Source organism: Myxocyprinus asiaticus, chromosome 26, assembly GCF_019703515.2.
Source record: "Myxocyprinus asiaticus isolate MX2 ecotype Aquarium Trade chromosome 26, UBuf_Myxa_2, whole genome shotgun sequence".
Lineage (NCBI taxonomy): Eukaryota > Metazoa > Chordata > Actinopteri > Cypriniformes > Catostomidae > Myxocyprinus > Myxocyprinus asiaticus.
The window spans coordinates 14,278,548-14,298,787 of record NC_059369.1 but is presented as its reverse complement, the minus strand read 5'-3'; positions in this window follow the sequence as shown (position 1 = coordinate 14,298,787).

Genomic DNA, 20,240 nt, shown 5'->3' with positions numbered 1-20,240 from the left:
TAAAGATGCCTTTCCGATTGTGTGTTATTCCTGGTTGCGGTCGTTATCTCTCAACTTCGGATGGTCATGATCGCTGTCTTTCGTGTCTGGGCGCGACCCACACGGAGGCAGCGTTCGCCAGATTCAGTTCGCCATGCGCCCGCCCAGGTTCAGCGGTATTCACTTCACCTTGGTCAAGGGCGAAAATGCTGCCATCCTGCGCGCGGAGATCGCTACCCTCCTACGGAAGGACACGATAGAACCTGTCCCTCCAGCCGAGATGAAGAAAGGGTTTTACAGCCCTTACTTCATCGTACTGAAAAAAGGCGGTGGGTTGCGGCCAATCTTGGACCTGCGAGTACTGAACCGAGCTTTACAGAGACTCCCGTTCAAGATGCTGATGCAAAAACGCATTCTGGCGAGCGTCCGGCATCAAGTTTGGTTCACGGCGGTAGACCTGAAGGATGCGTAATTCCACGTCTCGATCTTTCCTCGACACAGACCCTTCCTGCGGTTTGCATTCAAGGGTCAGGCGTATCAGTACAAAGTCCTCCCTTTCGGCCTGTCCCTGTCTCCTCACATCTTTACGAAGATCGCAGAGGCTGTCCTTGCCCCGTTAAGGGAGGTGGGCATTCGCGTTCTCAACTAACTCGATGACTGGCTAATCCTAGCTCACTCTCAAGATATGTTGTGTGCACACAGGGACCTGGTGCTCTCACACCTCAGCCGACTAGGGCTTTGGGTCAACTGGGTAAAGAGCAAGCTCCTCCCGGTTCAGAGCATCTCTTTTCTCGGATTGGAGTTGGACTCAGTCTCGGCAAATTTCGCAGAAAGGAGACGTTTTCATTACTAAAAAAAGTAGAAGTAAATAAACCTATTCAGCGTACAGTGGGGATTACAGGCAAGCAAAGCCAAAGCTGATGTCATATGAGCAGTCCAGTTCTGATTATGTAACGGTATCTTTGCATTTTCTGGTGTACAGTAATGATATTATAGATAAAAACAATGACACAAACCTTATTTCACAGAATAAATTCACCAATTTGTCCACGCTGAGAACCGCTCACTCCTGAAGACGATCCAAAAAGGTAACTCATCAGCTGGGCTGTTCTGACGCAACCACTGGTTTTGTCGCATTCAACTGTCAGTGAAAATGAGGGTAGTGGCTGGATTACACAAAAACTACCCACAGGGAGAAAATAAACCAAATAAAATGACCCAACAGGCCTAACCCAGCGTTTGGGTTGAAAAAATAACCCAGCATTTTTTAGAGTGTAGTGACCTGAATGACTAAGTGTTCGAGTGATTAAAACTAAGTGACTTATCTAATTATGTGTGCAACTGAAGACTACTATTAGGCCCTTTCCCACCTACAGTCTTGGTACTTTTCCCTCAATAACTTTCTAGATGAGTACACTTACGATGAACAGAACACCCGAGGAGACGGGATGACCGTAGTGACGTCATCTAGTATCAACCATTTTTTCTGATGTTATTTGCACAGGCATTTCAATAGCAACAACAACAAAATCAACAACACAGAAGGAGGACACTGGAATCGGAGCTACACTTTTGTTTGTTTAGGGCTGTTTTATACAAACTGTGGCTGCATCGGAAAATGTAGTCAGCTGCCTTATCAGGCTGCAGCCCCTCCCACAATCACACAGTTCCTATATGCCCCAAAAGTATTTACCCTGCAGTAGGAGCTAAAAATGTCCCCTAAAACAGCTTCGAGGAACTATAGTTCCTTAGGTGCGAAAGCGACGAAAAGCACTAGACCCGGGAAAAGTACCTAAAACGGGCTTTAGTACCACCAGTGGGAAAGACCCTATTATCATAAAGTGCACTAGAAGCCTTGCCGAGAGCCAGGTTTACCAAGACTAGCACAGCGCAGGCTGACAGCATGCCCCAGCAACCACCTCAGAAACTGTATAAGTGACAGAGTCCATAACTCATGAGCTTTTGAGCTTTTATATGTCTTCGCAACTGGGCTTGATGAACGCTCATAAGCTACTGAAGACTAGCGACCCATTTATTTTAAGGTGGCTGAGGGAACCTTAGGTGCTGCAGTAGTTTCTGTTTAAATCAGAACTGATTTAAACAGTTAGAGAAGTCTGGTCATGAAGGTGCGCCCATGGGGAGTAATTCACATGCGATTTTAGGTGTCCTAATGAAGTAGTCTCTCTTTGCAGTGTAAAGATGGCTTTGGTCAATGAACAAATCTGGACAAGATGAATTAATATCACCACTATTCTCCACCTCCTATTGAATTAGATTATCTACAACATCGGGCTCCTTAAGTTCTGACAGTTTGTATCCCTATACACTCCTAAGGCAACATGCAATTGCTAAGGTGTGACATAAAAAAAAGCCAGGGGTCACACTTTAAGAACAACACAAACTTGCCACAATCCACTATGCACCTGTCTATGAAACCAGAACAGCAGAGCAGATTCTGATTAAATTGATTTTGTTAGTTGCTAATATTTGGCTGCAGATGCTAGGTTATATTGCTGCTGCAGGGGGATGAATGGTGTACCGCTGGTGCCGGGATAGCTGAAGCCAGGGAAAAAGTCCTTTTAAGGCTGCATAGGGAGGTGAAGTTTAATTCACTCCAAATTCTTAAAGTGCCATTTGCAAATTGTGCAGTATTTTTTAATACTTTTTAGCAAAATTGTATCTTTTTAAGCACAAGGTATAACATTTAAAGCCCAGCAGAAAGATGTCTATCTTTATCATTCCAGCAGCTGCAGTCGCATAATTGCATGAGTTGCATATATTGGAAAACAGAGTTAAAAAACAGGATAAGCTCATGTTTGTCTGGGGAGAGAAAGTAATAGAAAAAGTGACAAGCTGGAGATTTCATTTATTTAACTTTCAATTCAAGAACAGAAACATCAGCAACAAATTCCTCATGACTCTGCAAACTTGTTCTCCTCATTCAGTTCAACTCAGTATCCTCATATTAATTTTTCTGTTCCCTCTGCTCTGCGTCAGAATGAGTATAAAAAAAATGGAAAGAGAGGAAGGAGGAAAGGCAAAAGCAAAAGAAAGGTTTCTTGATCTAAAAAACATAACATTTTTCAAACACACATGCACATTTATACAGTGGTTCTTCAAGAGTATTTGGACACATAAATAACTCTTAATGCATTAATGTGTTTGCATTTTATCACAAACACAATTTTAAGGAAAAATAAATTTGTTATGTTTCAAATTATAAAACAATAGTTATAAAATCTAAATAATATGTTGTTGCCACTGCACACTCAGTTTGTGGAGGGGTGACTAAGGTGTTGTCAAAAATGGATTATGACCCAGGCCAATGGGGCTAGTGTTTTGGACCTCTGACTATCAGGGTTCTTGAGCTGCGAGCAATTGCAAACAAGAAATTGCAAGATGCAAGATCTTATATGCAGTAACTAAAAGTAAGCTAAATCTGACAAAACCTCTCTTTGGAAACAATAGGGGATGTCCTCATAAATTTTTTTTTTTTTTTTTTTTTAAATCATAAAGTAAATTATATATATATATATATATATATATATATATACAGTATATCTATCTATCTATATATATATATATATATATATATATATATATATATATATATACAGTATATATATATATATATATATATATATATATATATATATATATATATATATAGCAACCAATACCCCCCCCGCCCCCCGCAAATTAAAACATGTTATCAGATTTGGAAAGCTGGTAGAAGGGTAAGAGTGGAGGACTTTTTTGAAACTGTATACAAATAAACACAACCTTTCCTTCACAACCGTTCTTCCCTTGTCACACTGCAGTCTGGAATGCAGTGTTACAAGAGAGAAAAGACTACTTTTATTTTTTGACCTACTGCCAAATAACAAGTGAACCTCTGCCTCTGGCTGTCTCAGCCTCAAAGAAACCTTGCGGCATATTTCACCCCCATCTCTCTTCAGACAATATTTAGTGAAACTGCTCCTTGCAGATATAGACAATCTTTAAGTTAAGAGTTTTGTATCTAGACATAGTGGCATTAGAATATCTTACCATCTTACCATCTCCGGTTGGTGCACTCGGCGTGTTTTATTCAAGAACAATGTCAATAATCCATCCACAGTGTTTAATGAGATTTCCAGCTCACTCAAATCAAATCAAATAATTGATCAACTCCTGTATACAGCGCAGATATCAAATGTGGCGACAGATCAATAACATCAAACCTCACTGGTTCTTTTGTGTCTTGTGATCAAACGTTATGACAACATGAGGTTTGATGTTACTGACATGCCGCCATATTGGATTTTTGTTCTGAATAAGGGAGTTGATAAATGATTTGATTTGGTAAATGATGAAATAATTTTCATTTTGGGGTCAATTGCTACTTTACATTTTTCAAAAATCCTAAAACATATTGTTTATTTCTGAGTTTAAATTAGATATTGAATTCCCAGATTTTCAATGTGGACTAAGACTTTTAGACCCCACTCTATCTCAAAGTCTGAGCCTGAGCATGATCTAACACCCCAACTACCCCATGATTGATGGTCTTAACTAGCATCAATTATAGAAGTCAACAAACAAGACAAATCTAGATGAACTCAACTCTGGTGAGGATCCTGGTGATGCTATTTCAACCTTATATGCACAATATATAGGAATCTCTCAGTCTTCTTTGTCTCGCCTTCAGTTGGTGCAAAACATTGCTCCTGACTGGAACCAGAAAAAGAGACATTATTTCTTCTGTGATGCCCTCTCTTCACTGCAACAGAGAATCCAGTTTAAAGCTTTATTAGCTTATGGAACTATGTGAGTGTTGCAGTGCTACTCTGTTTTGTGTATTGGTGTCCGAATGATGTTGTCTTTTGTGTATCTTGTTGAGCCTCTTCATGTTTTATTTTTATATTTGTTCATTTTGTACAGCACTTTGGTCAACAACTGTTGTTTTTAAATGTGCTTTATAAATAAATGTGACTGACTGGCTAACACCATACTTCAATAAAACACAATTTAATTACTTTTTGATTGTGGCCATCTGTTAGCTGTAATGTGCTAATTGGCAACCGGATCAATCCATTGAACTGATGCTTAAGACAAATCACACACGTGCACGCGCACACACACACATACACACACACACACACACACACACACACACACACACACACACACACACACACACACCAAAGTGCTTTACAGATCAAACAAATAATTAAATAATGATAGAGTGATATAAAAACAGATTGATTTAAAGTCAAATATAAAACATAATACAATAAATAAAAACATTTAAATACAGCATCATTTATTTATCCATTTCAAACTATTCAATGATCTATTTAATTTTAAAATCGACCCTGAATTTCACAGGAAGCCAGTGTACAGAAATCAATCCAAGACTCCTTACTGGGCAACAAGGCCAGATAAGGAGGACATGGAGGAACCTAAAACCAGAACTTCGGTTCCCTATCTGTCACTCACTTGACGTTGTGTTGACATAGTGACTCTAGGGGTCAAACTTGGGAGCCCGAAACACCTCTGGTCTTTGATAAAAGGCCAATGAAAATTGGCGAGTGTTATTTGCATGCCACTCCCCCGGACATACGGGTATAAAGGAGCTGGTATGCAACCACTTATTCAGATTTTCTCTTCGGAGCCGAACGGTCATGCTCATTGAACTGAATTCTCATGACAGTTCATTCACCTCTGCTGGATCTGACGGCACATTTCAGCGGCTTCTCCCTCCTCTGCACTGGTGCACTGCAGAGAACGCCCCTGGGCGCTTCGGCAGAAAAAAGAGAGTATATTTTTCTGAAAGAGTATATTTCTCTAAAAGAGCGGCACACACGGAACGTATTTTTAAAGACGCATCTTTTTAAAGATGCCTTTCCGATTGTGTGTTATTCCTAGTTGCGGTCGTTACCTCTCAACTTCAGATGGTCACGATCGCTGTCTTTTGTGTCTGGGCGCGACCCACACGGAGGCAGCGTTCATGGATGGTTCATGTTCACACTGCGAGAACATGACCATGGCAACGTTGCGGTCACGCCCCAGCGGCTCCCCGCCTCGGTCCTTCTACCTACGGGTTTGAGGCCAGCGCGGCTAGCACTGGTGGCAATTTGGGGACTCCAATGGGATCGCCTCCACCAGGTATCCCCCTGCGGACCTCCCATTCACCAGCACGCTCATCTGCCCTGATCAGGCTTCCGGATGAGTCCGCCGGCTCGTCTCACGGCGAGTTCGACCTCTTGTTCAGAGCCCGCGAAGCTGATGAGCTCTCGAGCGCAGCATCGGAGAGTAGGCTTGTCCAATCGGATGCAGAAGCCTCAGCTGGGCTTTCCCGGGCGGCCGCGAGCATCGGGCTAGAGTGGAACCCTGCACTCTCCCCTGAACCCTCGTGGCTCGATGATTGGTTCCTGGGCTCGCGGCGCCGCTCAAAGCAGCCATGCCCCGCTCCAGTGCCTTTCTTCCCGGAAGTGCACGAGGAGCTGACAAAATCATGGGAGGCACCTTTTACTGCCCGGTCCCGATTTCTCAGTTCCCCCGCCCTCACTACCCTCGATGGCGGGGCGGCCAGGGGCTATACAGAGATTCCTCCGGTGGATAAGGCGCACACAGTGCACCTATGCCTGCAGAGCGCTGCCACCTGGCATGGACACCCAAAGCTCCCGTCAAAGCCCTGTAGATTCATGTCGTCCCTGACGGCCAAAGCCTACAGCGCTGCTGGACAAGCCACCTCTGCCCTGCACGCCATGGCTCTCCTGCAGGTCCACCAAGCCAAGGTGCTAAAAGAACTGCACGAGGGTAGTTCCACCACAGATTTGATGCAGGAACTATGCTCGGCGACCAACCTCTCTCTCCGAGTGACGAAGGTCACGGCGCAGTCTCTCGGGTGGATGATGTTCATATTAGTGGTCCAGGGGCGCCACTTTTGGCTAAACCTGGTCGAGATGGGTGAGGCCGACAAGACACGGTTCCTTGCTGCCTCCATCTCCCAGGCTGGCCTATTCTGCGACACTGTCGAGGACTTTGTCCAGCAGTTTTTGACGGTAAAGCAGCAGATGGATACTATCCGGCATATCCTGCCCTGGTGCGGCTCAAGATCCCGCACCCCGTCTGCTCATCACCAGTGGCATCCCCCTGCTGTGACTGCACCGGTTCTTCCGAAGCCCGCCACTTCGGCCCGGCCACGGCATGGAGCCCACCGCAGGAAGCAGACGCAACCCGTCTCATGGCCGGCCGCTAAGAACCCACGAAGGTCGTCAAAGCACCCCTGAGATGGTTGACGAAACCACTGCATTGGAGCTGGTAGTAAGACCACTCCATCCCCCGGTGGAGGGCCGGGTGGAGAATCTTTTGTTGCCTTTTTATTTGATTTCGCCACATGCCCAAGTGGCTGCGGTACCCAACAGTTCAGCAAAAGAGCAGTTTCCTCCTTCCCTGGGTCACATACCCAGTGTGCACAGTCGTCATCATGACCACCGTCCACGGGTTTTTTCTTGCAGGATTGGTGCTCCAATGGTGGTCTCCCCACCCCTGCGCGCCCAACTGTGGCACACATCCGCCCCCTATGTGACAGTCTCCACGAATTATGAGGACAGGCCTCTTCCTCCCCCATCCCAGGCTGTTCCGGGGGTGGTTACAAGGAGCCAGGTAAGTGCTTCGATGTCCCTAGACTCAGCTTGGCCATGACATGGTGTGGCACCTCGAGCTCCGCCCCGCCGCGAGGCCCCACCTGCCGGTACGTCCAACGACGTTGTCCCTTTGGTCCCCCTTGCACGGAACTTGGATGCGTGGCTTGCGCTTTCCAATCCATTGCGACGGCTGGTCCGGACCGTCTGACTCAGCTATGTGATTCAGTTTGCCAGGTGTCCGCCCAGGTTCAGTGGTATCCACTTCACCTTGGTGAAGGATGAAAACACTGCTACCTAGTGCACAGAGACCGCTACCCTCCTACGGAAGGGTGCGATAGAACCGGTCCCTCCGGCCGAGATGAAGAAGGGGTTTTACAGCCCCTGCTTCTTCGTACCGAAAAAAGGCGGTGGGTTGCGGCCAATCTTGGACCTGCGAGTACTGAACCAGGCTTTACACAGACTCCCGTTCAAGATGCTGACCCCATCAAGATTGGTTCGCGGCAGTAGACCTGAAGGACGCGTACTTTCACGTCTCGATTCTACCTCGACACAGACCCTTCCTGCAGTTTGCATTCGAGGGTCAGGCATATCAGTACAAGGTCCTCCCTTTCGGCCTGTCCTTGTCCCCTCACGTCTTCACAAAGGTCGCAGAGGCAGCCCTTGCCCCGTTAAGGGAAATGGGCATTCGCATTCTCAACTATCTCGACGATTGGCTAATCCTAGCTCACTTTCAGGACATGTTGTGTGCACACAGGGACTTGGTGCTCTCGCACCTCAGCTGATTAGGGCTTCGGTCAACTGGGAAAAGAGCAAGCTCCTCCCGGTTCAGAGCTTCTCTTTCCTCGGTTTGGAGTTGACTCAGTCTCTTTGAAAGCGCGCCTCATGAACGAGTGTGCACAGTCGGTGCTGGCCTATTTGAAGGCATTCAAACAGAAAACAGCGGTTCCACTGAAACTCTTTCAGAGGCTCCTGGGGCATATGGCATCCTCAGCGGTGGCCACCCCGCTCGGGTTGATGCATATGAGATCGCTTCAGGATTGGCTTCAGACTCGAGTCCCGAGATGGGCATGGTGCCGCGGGACACATCACGTGGTCATCATGCCAGTCTGTCACCATTTTTTCAGCCCTTGGACCGACCTCTCGTTCTGGTTCGGGCTACTCTCACATGATCCTGAGACCCCGGCCGAGCTATGTGCCCAAGGTTCCCACAACCCCCTTTAGGGACCAGATGGTGAACCTGCGAGCATCTGCCGCAGGAGGAGGCAGACCCAGCCTTGTCATTGCTGTGTCCGGAGCGTGCTTTACGCATCTATTTGGATCGCATACAGAGCTTTAGGGTCTCTGAGCAGCTCTTTGTCTGCCTCAGTGCACAGCGGAAAGGAAGCACTGTGTCCAAGCAGAGGATTGCCCACTGGCTCATTGATGCCATTGCTATGGCATATCATGCCCAGGAGGTGCCGCCCCCGGTAGGGCTACAAGCCCATTCTACCAGGGGTGTAGTGGCCTCCTGGGCCCTGGCCAGGGGTGCATCTCTAACAGACATTTGCAGAGCAGCAGGCTGGGCAACACCCAACACCTTTGCAAGGTTCTACAACCTCCGGGTGGAACCGGTTTCGTCCCAGGTAGTGGCATGCAATACAAGCGGATAAGCCCGGGATAGCCAGCCGGGTGTATCGCTTACACATAGTGCTTTTCACCTCCTCTGAGCTGAAGACGTGCGCCATTAATTCCCAGTAGTGTTCACAAACTATATTCCCTGGTTGACTTCCTCCGATCACTGTGGTAGTCGCGTTTTCAGAGAGACTCACTGCCGGCCCAGTACACGTGCTAACTAAGAGTCCTGTTCTGGGGTAGGTGCTCCGTATGTGGCAGTTCCCTGTAAGGTAACACCATGCGATGTATATCTTCCGCTAATTCGTTTCGCTGTTGGCAAACTGCGTCTACCTTGGGCAAAGCCCCCTCTGCCACAGTCTCCATGTTTGTAGCAACTCCTCCCCCGTTGGGTAGAATCAACCATGAGACTCTCCACATGGTCGGCAAGACCATGTGATGTATTTTCCACTTAAATATTCCCCCTCTCTTTGGGCAAGGTGTGGTCTCCGTGGTGTCCTCCCCTTAGGAGGGACACCTACCGACTAGACTTGGTGGCCCAGTCGGATAATCCCCCTTCTTTTTTAGGCAGTGGAAAAAAGAAGGGGAAAAGAGGCCACGACTGGGTTAGCCTGTCTCTATTTTTTTTTGGTAGTCGACTTGTCCCCAAAGGGCCGTTCGACACTCATAACTATGTTGGGGGAGGTTACGTGTCGGCCTGGTGCGCTGGCTACGAGGCACACAGTGGTCTGCCCGTCACACACCGCCAGTTCACGTAACACAGTTCAGCCAGTTGCGGCGTTTTGTATAGGGACCCCTAGTGTCACTACATCGACACAACATCAAGTGAGTGACAGATAGGGAATGTCCTGATTACTTTCGTAACCTCCGTTCCCTGATGGAGGGAACAAGACGTTGTGTCCCTCCTGCCACAACGCTGAACTACCTGCTGAAATTGCCGGACTTGTCTCGGCTCCTCAGCATAAAACCTGAATGAGTGCAAATACCACTCGCCAATTTTCATTGGCCTTTTATCAAAGACCAGAGGTGTTTCGGGCTCCCAACAGTGACCCCTAGTGTCACTACATCGACACAACGTCTCGTTCCCTCCATCAGGGAACGGAGATTACGCAAGTAATCAGGACGTTTTCCTTTCATTTAATTGTAAAAAAACGTTTGCCAGCCAATGTTTAATATCTTTGAAGCAATTTAGGCTGTTCTCAAATGAACAATTCTTGTCTACACTCACTGGGAAATAAAATTGTGAATTGTCAGCATAACAGTGATAAGATATGCTGTACTTCTGAAAAACAGAGCTCAGAGGAAGCATATACAGGGAAAATAACAAGGGTCCTAAAATCGACCCTTGGGGGACACCACACTGTAATTGAGCCGACGTAGAAGAAAAATTACCTAAATTAACAGAGAATGTCCTTTCTTTTAGATAGGAGGAAAACCACAGGAGGGCCATACCCTGGATGCCAACCATACATTCTAGATGATTGAGAAGACTATTATGGTCGATAGTGTCGAACGCAGAACTGAGATCTAATAAAACTAAGACAACAGGTGAACCTGAATCAATGGAAAGAAAAATATCATTAGTGACCTTCAACAATGCAGATTCAGTGCTGTGCAAGGGTCTGTAATGTTAAATGTATTTAGATAGGAGTAGAGCTGCGAATAAACAACTCTCTCCAAAATCTTGGAAATAAAAGGCAGTTTGGAGATTGGTCTGTAATTGTTGTGTATTGCCAGATCACAAAAAAAAAAAAAAAAAAAAAAAATATATATATATATATATATATATATATATATATATTAATAAAGGATGTAGAATTGCATGTTTAAAACTTCTTGGAACAACTCCACTTGCTAAGGAGCTGTTAATTATAGCTGTTACACAGGAACTGGTAGTTATGAAAACTTCTTTAAGAAGGCGTGGAGAAAGAATATCCAGCTTGTATCTGGAACACTTCATCTTAGAGACTACATCTGATAACCATGCTGACGTAACTGGTTCAAAGTGAGTCATGGAGCTGGACAGGGAAGGAATTAGTGGTTGATCAAATTGTGAAAGTACAATCGCACCTTTAATCTGCTCAGTTTTGTGAGTAAAGAAGTTTAAAAATGTTTCACAGATCTCTTGGGTGGTGTCCAGAAAAGCATTTCTAGTTGGGTTTAAAACAGAATCAATTGTTTTGAACAATACTTTTAGTTGATTTGCGTTATTGAGAAATACGTAGCTTTCGCTCATTTACAGCTCTCTTATATTTAGTTAAACACATAGAATCAGTTTGTATTGCAGAAGGATAGAACAGAAAACTCTTGCATAAGCCATTGAGACATGAAATACTTTGGCCATATACCAGTGGCGTGTGGTGGACTTTTGAAATGAAGAGGCAGAGTGCCATCTCAGGATTTATTTTTTTTTTTCAATGTAAATTCCTATTTCAGTTCCAGTTGACATTTACATAGCTTTCAGGTTAAACAAATACAAATCGGAAGTCGGATTTATCACAACAGATGATATAAAAAGGGCCTACATAAGAAGGCCTACATAAAAATATATAATGTAAAAAAGTGACATATTTGCTCAAAAATGCATATTAATGAAAACATATTAACAAAATAACAAAAAAAATAAATAAAAAAACCAACAAAAAAAAAATGCCTGTTGTCCTACACGAAACACATTTTCCTTAAGTCATAGTTTATTATCATACAAATTGATCAGATTTCTGTATGGGAAGGCATATGAAATACCTTTTAACTATTAATAATCATGAAATACTTATATTGTTTTTTAAGTTCATATTAACACTGTTTATTAAATCAAGTCAAATCAAAGACTCATCAAGTGTGTGCATTGTATTATAATTATTATTTTTACATTGCTTAAAAAAATACATTTAAGATCAAGCGCTCAATGGGCTCATTAGCACACCATTTCATGTTTCAAGTCATCTTAAGTTAATTTTGATTTGGACGTGACCAAACGTGCTGTTGTCTGTTTCTGTTAGTTGTTTTCTGTGCAAATAGTTTCTCCACTTGTACTATTTTATTTGTTTTATTTATGTACAGTTGTTTATTTTTTGTTAAAAACATTATTTTTTCCCCTTCATGCATTCGAAATAATGTCTATATTTATACACTCAGTGCTGGGTAGTAACGGATTACATCTGTATTATGTAATCAGATTACAAAAATCAAGTACTTGTAATTGAATTAAATTAGATTTCAAAATACTCTTAATCAGATGACAGTTACTTTTTTATAAATTACCTGATTACATATTAACAAGGCAATGGCAGTAAATTGTTAATAATTTATTGATCCTAATCATTCACTTTTTTCAATATTTTTACATTATTCATTCTAAATCAGCACAAGTCTTCAAGTGTTTTCGGAAAGGGTGGGGGGTTGTGTGTATTGCACTAAGAACTGATACTCATTACTAGCCAGCCAGGTGAAGATGGAGCAGTCTACCTCAGCATTTAACCACTGGATCTATAGTGATCATTTCATTTTTAAGAATGAAATTTCACCAATGAAATTTCATTTTAATTAAGTTTTTAACTTAAAAAATAGCTTCCTGTCAGCAGTCGATACATCAGTGATGTATAAGTGCTATGGCGTGTTCACGTGAGATGTCAGAAGCGCACACTTTGTATACAACAGAGGAACAAACGTCACGTGAGAGTTAGTTAATTTCAAACAGCATCCCAGCACTGGCCAGAAGCAATGATTTAAAGTTAAAAACGTTTTAATTATCTATTTGTGTCTTACACCAACCTATTGATTTGCTTCAGCAGACATTAATTGATCGACTGGAGTCGTGTGGATTACTTTTATGCTGCCTAAATATGCCTTTTGACCTTCAAATAGCCAGCAGCCTGATGGCGCCCATTTACTTACACTATAAGGACTTACAGAACTTCAGCATTTTTCTAAATATCTTAATTTGTGTTCTGCTGAAGAAAGACAATCATACATATCTGGGATGGCATCAGGGTAAGTGAATAATGAGAGAATTTTAATTTTTGGGTGAACTATTCCTTTAATTGATTCAAAAGTATCTAGTAGATGCCATGTCTAAGTGTCCTGCCCGCAGGGTACACAATAGTTCAACTGCAAAATGTGCAGCAATATGAAACAAAGCACATCACTCTACTGTTGCTGCTGATGCTATTAAGTCCACTGCATGAAACTTGACATAAACCTTGTTCCCTGTGTGACTCGGTGGAACTCTGCTGTTTTAAAATATACTGCTCTTTTAGAATATTCTTGCTGTTCAAAAGATGATATCTTGCACCTCACCTTTGGAAAAATGATGGACTATCAGTAAGCAGTAAGAGTTAAAAGGTTTTCAGTGTTTTTAGATGAAAGCTTTGACCTAGGTTATTAATGTTCTTAATGTAGCTATTGTTTTATGCACTTAAAATCTACTCAGTCTCAGTGTTTTGAATTATAAACTTTGACCATGCACTGTCATTGCTATTAGATTTATTGTTTATTTAATTCATGTAATGTTTAATGCACTTTTTAAACATATCATAAGGAGCTCATTTTGTGAGGCTCTTTTTGTTAGTAATAAAGAATGGAATACATTTTCTTCTTTCTTTGTACTTTTATGTTAAATTGATTATCCTACTCAAATGCATGCAATAAAAACTAAAATAGAATTAGGTTGAAAGTAATCAGAAAGTAATTGGATTAGAATACCTAAAAATGTAATCTATGATATTACATCACTGATTGCATTTTTGTAATGTCATTTGTAATCAGTACCAGATTACAATTGACAAGTAATCAGCCCAGCACTGTATACACTCACTGAGCACTTTATGAGGAACACTATACTAATTCTGGGTAGGGCCTCACTTTGCTCTCAAAACTTTGCCTCAATTCTTTGTAGCATGAATTGATGTTGGAAACATTCCTTTGAGATTCTGGTCCATGTTGACATGATTTTTATTTTTTTTTTTTTTTCGGGGATTTTTCCCCTTTTTCTCCCAATTTGGAATGCCCAATTCCCAATGCGCTCTAAGTCCTTGTGGTCGCATAGTGATTCGCTTCAGTCCGGGTGGCAGAGGACGAATTCCAGTTGCCTCTGTGTCCGAGACCATCAACCCGTGCATCTTATCACGTGGCTTGTTGAGCGCGTTGCCACGGAGACATAGCGCGTGTGGAGGCTTCACGCCATCCACCGCGGCAACCACGCTCAATTCACCATGCGCCCCACCGAGAACAAACCACATTATAGCGACCACGAGGAGGTTTACCCCATGTGACTCTACCCTCCCTAGCAACCGGGCCAATTTGGTTGCTTAGGAGACCTGGCTGGAGTCACTCAGCACGCCCTGGGATTCGAACTAGAGAACTAGCGAACTCCAGGGGTGGTAGCCAGCGTATTTTACCACTGAGCTACCCAGGCCCCCCCATGTTGACATGATTGCATCATGCAATTTCAGCAGATTTGTCAGCTGCATATTCATTCTGTGAATGTTCTGTTCTACCACATCCCAAAGGCGATGATTGATTGGTATTAACAGGCCCAAAGTGTGGCAAGAAAACATTTCCCACACCATTACACCACCGACACCCGCCTGGACTGTTTACACAAGGCAGGCTGGGCCCATGGGTTCATGCTGTTGGCACCAAATTCTGACACTACCATCTGTGTGTCTCAGCAGAAGTCAAGATTCATCAGATCAGGCTACGTTTTTCCAGTCTTCAACAGTCCAGTTTTGGTGAGCCTGTACCCACTGCAGCCGGACATGGTCCTCTGCTGTTGTAATCCATCTGCCTCAAGGTTCAACGTGTTGTGCATTCTGATATGCTATTCTGCTCACTACAATTGTACAGAGGGGTTATCTGAGGGGACACTTAGACATGGCATCTACTAGATACTTTTGAAGCAATTAAAGGAATAGTTCACCCAAAAATGAAAATTCTCTCATTATTCACTTACCCTGATGCCATTCCAAATATGTATGATTGTCTTTCTTCAGCAGAACACAAATTAAGATATTTAGAAAAATATCTGTAACCATAGCCTTTCTGTCAGCCCCAACCAGTCTGGTTATTCTCCGTTTACCTCTCTCATCAACAAGGTGTTTCTGTCTGCAGAACTGCCGCTTACTGGATGTTTTTTGTTTTTGGCGCCATTCTGAAAAATCTTTAGAGACTGTTGTGTGTGAAAATCCCAGGAGATCAGCAGTTGCAGGAATACTCAAACAAGCCCGTCTGGCACCAACAATCATGCCACGGTCGAAATCACGGAAATCAAATTTTTCCCTAACCTGATAGTTGATGTGAACATTAACTGAAGCTCCTGACCTGTATCTGCATAACTTTATGCATTGCACTGCTGCCACATGATTGGATGATTAGATAATCGTATGAATAAGTAGGTGTACAGGTGTTCCTAATAAAGTGCTCAGTGAGTGTATATTCCTTGTTCATTGTTTCACGCAAGTCAGCACACTCAGCACCGTTTCTCCCTTAAGGGGGCGCAAATTTTTTAGCTGTCACAGAATGCAAGCAGACAAAAATATTAACATAACTGTTGTTTTAAATGTATTCTTCCTGAATAATATTATTTTAGAAATACATGTAACCCAAGTAATGAATTTTAGATTACAGTAACAAATTGCTTTGTAATGAGATCACACCCAACACTGGTTATATTCGATCATTTTGTATGATAAGCAGACCTAAATTTAAGTTGTTATTCACTCTCAAATCAATTCAAATCAAATCAAATCAAATCACTGATCAACTCATGTATACAGTGCCCAAATCATTTATGGCTGCACGTCAACAGAGGTGGGTAGAGTACAATTACTTAAAAAATAATAATTACTCAAGTAGAAGTAAAAGTAATAATGTTAAAAATTACTTGACTGAGTAAGTATCCAATAAAAAGAATACTCAAGTAGTGAGTAACTAGTTACTTTCACATATAACATAATGGATGTTTGCTCTCCTATATTCCAGTACATGATACAGATTTAACATGCATTACAGAATGATTATTATTATTATTATTATTATTATTATTATTAATAAAACTATTATTAATATTATTGTAAATAATGGAGATTGTCATAATTCACCACCATGTTGTTCCAAACCCATGACTTCTTTCTTCTATGCATCAAATTAAAGGGAAAGTTCACCAAAAAAAAAAAAAAAAAAACAATTGTAAATGCTCTCATTTTCCCACCCTCTTGCCATCCCAGATGTGTATGACTTTCTTTCTTCTGCAGAACACAAAAGAATATCTCTGCTCTGTTGGTCCATACAATGCAAGTGAATGGTGACAAGAACTTTGAAGCTCCAAAAAGCATATAGAGGCAGCATAAATGTAATTAATATGACTCCAGTGATTTTCAGAAGCAATATGATAGGTGTCTATAACTTCATAATATATAAAGTCCTTTTTTTTTTTTTTTACAATTAATTCTCCTCCCTGCCCAGTAGGTGGTGATATGCACAAAAAACTGAATCACCAGAAACAAGAATGTGAAAGTGGAGATTAATTAGTAAAAAAGGATTTAAATATTGATCTGTTTCTCACCCACACTTATCAGATTCCTTCTGAAGACATAGATTGAACCAGTGTCATTTGAATTCCTTTAATGCTGCCTTTATGTGCTTTCTGAGCTTCAAAGTTTTATTCACCATTCATTTGCATTCTATGAACCAACAGAGTTGAGATATTCTTCTAAAAATCTTTGTGTTCAGCAGAAAAAAAAAAAAAAAAAAAAATCACACATCTGGGATGGAATTAGGATGAGTAAATGATGCGAGAATTTAAAATTTTGGGGAAATTATTCCTTTAAGGAGATGTTAGACAGAATGTTAGCCTTAATCATCATTTACTTTCACTGCATGTTTATTTCCCCCTCCATATTTTGAAAGGGAATGGTGACTGAGACTGTCAGAGAACATCTTTTGGGTTCCACAGATTACAGAAAGTTTCACAGGGTTGGAAGAACATGAGGGCAGGGAAATGATGAGAGAATTTTAATTAAAGGTAAACGCCATAGGTGATTTGGACATACACAAACATGAGTTGATCAATGATTTTATATGATTTTATATAATTTTAGAGTTAATAATGACTTAAATTTCAGTCTGTTCATCATACAAAGTTATTGTATGCCTTCAGAAGTCTAAATGACGCTTGAGTCACATTGACTACTTTTATGACATTTGGGTGCTTTTTAAGCTTTAAAGTGAGTCACTATCTACTGCTATAGTATGGAAATCAGCGATTACAACATACTTTCTCCTTTGTGCTCTGCAGAAGAATTCATACAGGGTTGGAACGACATGAGTGTGAGTAAATAATTAGATAATTTCCATTTTTGGGTGCAATTTTCAATGAAAACGTCATGGTTACTTGTGTAACCTCCATTCCCTGATGGAGGGAACGAGACGTTGTGTCGATGTAGTGACACTAGGGGTCACTCTTGGGAGCCCGAGACACCTCTGGTCTTTGATAAAAGGCCAATGAAAATTGGTGAGTGGTATTTGCATGCCACTCCCCCGGACATATGGGTATAAAAGGAGCTGGTATGCAACCACTCATTCAGGTTTTATGCTGAGGAGCCGATATAAGGTCCGGCCATTTCAGCGGGTAGTTCAGCGTTGTGGTAGGAGGGACACAAAGTCTCGTTCCCTCCATCAGGGAACGGAGATTACACAAGTAACCATGACGTTCCCTTTCTGTCACTCACTCGACGTTGTGTCGATGTAGTGACACTAGGGGTCCCTATACGAAATGCAATTGGCTGAACTGTGTTACGTGAACTGGTGGTGTGTGGTGGGCAGACTACTGTGTGCCTCATAGCCAGCACACCAAGTCGACACGTAACCTCTCCAACACAGTTATGAGTGTCGAACGGCCCTATATGGGCATCAATGAGCCAGTGGGCGATCCTCTGCTTGGAGACAGCGCTTCCTTTCCACTGTGCACCAGAGCAGACAAAGTCGACTACACAAAAGATAGAGACAGGCTAACCCAGTCGTTTTCCACTCCCTAAAAAAGAAGGGGGATTATCCGACTGGGCTGCCAGGTCTAGTTGGGGGGTGTCCAACCCAAGGGGAAGACACCGCGGAGACCACACCTCACCCAAAGAGAAGGGGGGATATTTAAGTGGAAAAATATGTCACATGGTCTTTCTGACCATGTGGAGAGTCTTCAAGGTAGATCCTACCCAACGGGGGAGGAGTTACTACAAACATGGAGACTGGGGCAGAGGGGCTCTGCCCAAGGAAGACACAGTTTGCCAACAGGGAAACGAACTAGCGGAAGATATATATCGCATGGGGTTAGCCTTACAGGGAACCGCCACATGCGGAGCACCTACCCCAGAACAGGACTCTTAGTTAGCATGTATACTGGGCCAGCAGCGAGTCTCTCAGAAATCTCGACTGCCACAGGGCTCGGAGGAAGTAAACCAGGGAACAAAGTTTGTGAACACTACTGGGAATTAATGGCGCAAGTCTTCAGCTCAAAAGGAGGTGGAAGGCACTATGTGCAAGCGATACACCCGGCTTATCCGCTTGTATTGTGTGCCACTACCTGGGATGAAACAGGTTCCACCCGGAGGTTGTAGAACCTTGCAAAGGTGTTGGGTGTTGCCCAGCCTGCAGCTCTGCAAGTGTCTGTTGGAGAGGCACCCCTGGCCATGGCCCAGGAGGCCGCTACAACCCTGGTAGAATGGGCTCGTAGCCTTACAGGGGGCGGCATGTCCTGGGCGTGATATGCCATAGTTATGGCATCAATGAGCCAGTGGGCGATCCTCTGCTTGGAGACAGCGCTTCCTTTCCACTGTGCACCAGAGCAGACAAAGAGCTGCTCAGAGATCCTAAAGCTATGCGTGCGATCCCAATAGATGCATAAAGTGCGCACCGGACACAGCAACGACAGGGCTGGGGGGGGGATCGTGAGGAACGTGAGGTTCGAGAAACCTGCCTGGGCAGGCCAGTAGGGTGCTACCAGGATGACCTGCTCCTCGTCCTCCCTGACCTTGCACAGGGTAGGCTCACTGGGGGAAAACGCATATTTGCGCTGTGTGCCAGTGTGTTTATGCCGAGGGGGACCTCGGTCAGGGCATACCAGTGCAGGCAGTGGGGAGGATTCTTGTAAGGCGAACAGGTGCACCTGTGCCTGTCCGAATTGACTCCAAATCAGCTGGACCACCTGAGGGTGGAGTCTCCACTCTCCCCTGAGGTTAACCTGTCGTGACAGCGCGTCCGCTGTAGTGTTGAGGTTGCCCGGGATGTGAATGGCTCGCAGCGACTTGAAGTGCTGCTGACTCCAGAGGAGGAGATGGAGGGCGAGTTGTGACATACAATGAGAGTGCAGACCACCTTGGAGGTTGACATATACTACTGTTGCCGTGTTGTCTGTCTGAACTAACACGTGCTTGCCCTAGATCAACGGCCAAAGCCTCCGCAGGGCGAGCAGAATTGCCAACAACTCGAGGCAGCTGATGTGCCAATGCAGTCGCGGGCCATGCACAAGCGTGCCTGTTGCAAACAGCACCCCAGCCCATTTTGGAGGTGCCCATCGTGACCACGACGCGCCTGGAGACCAGTTCTAGGGGAACGCCTGCCCGTAGAAATGAGAGGTCGGTCCAAGGGCTGAAAAGACAGTGACAGACCAGTGTGATGACCACGCGATGTGTCCCGCGGTGCCATGCCCATCTCGGGACTCGAGTCTGGAGCCAGTGCTGAAGCGGTCTCATATGCATCAAACTGAGTGGGGTGGCCACCGCTGAGGATGCCATATGCCCCAGGAGCCTCTGGAAAAGTTTCAGTGGAACCGCTGTTTTCTGTTTGAACGCCTTCAAACAGACCAACACAGACTGGGTGTGCTCGTTCATGAGGCGCGCTGTCAAAGAGACTGAGTCCAACTCCAAACCGAGAAAAGAGATGCTCTGAACCGGAAGGAGCTTGCTCTTTTCCCGGTTGACCCGAAGCCCTAGTCGGCTGAGGTGTGAGAGCACCAAGACCTTG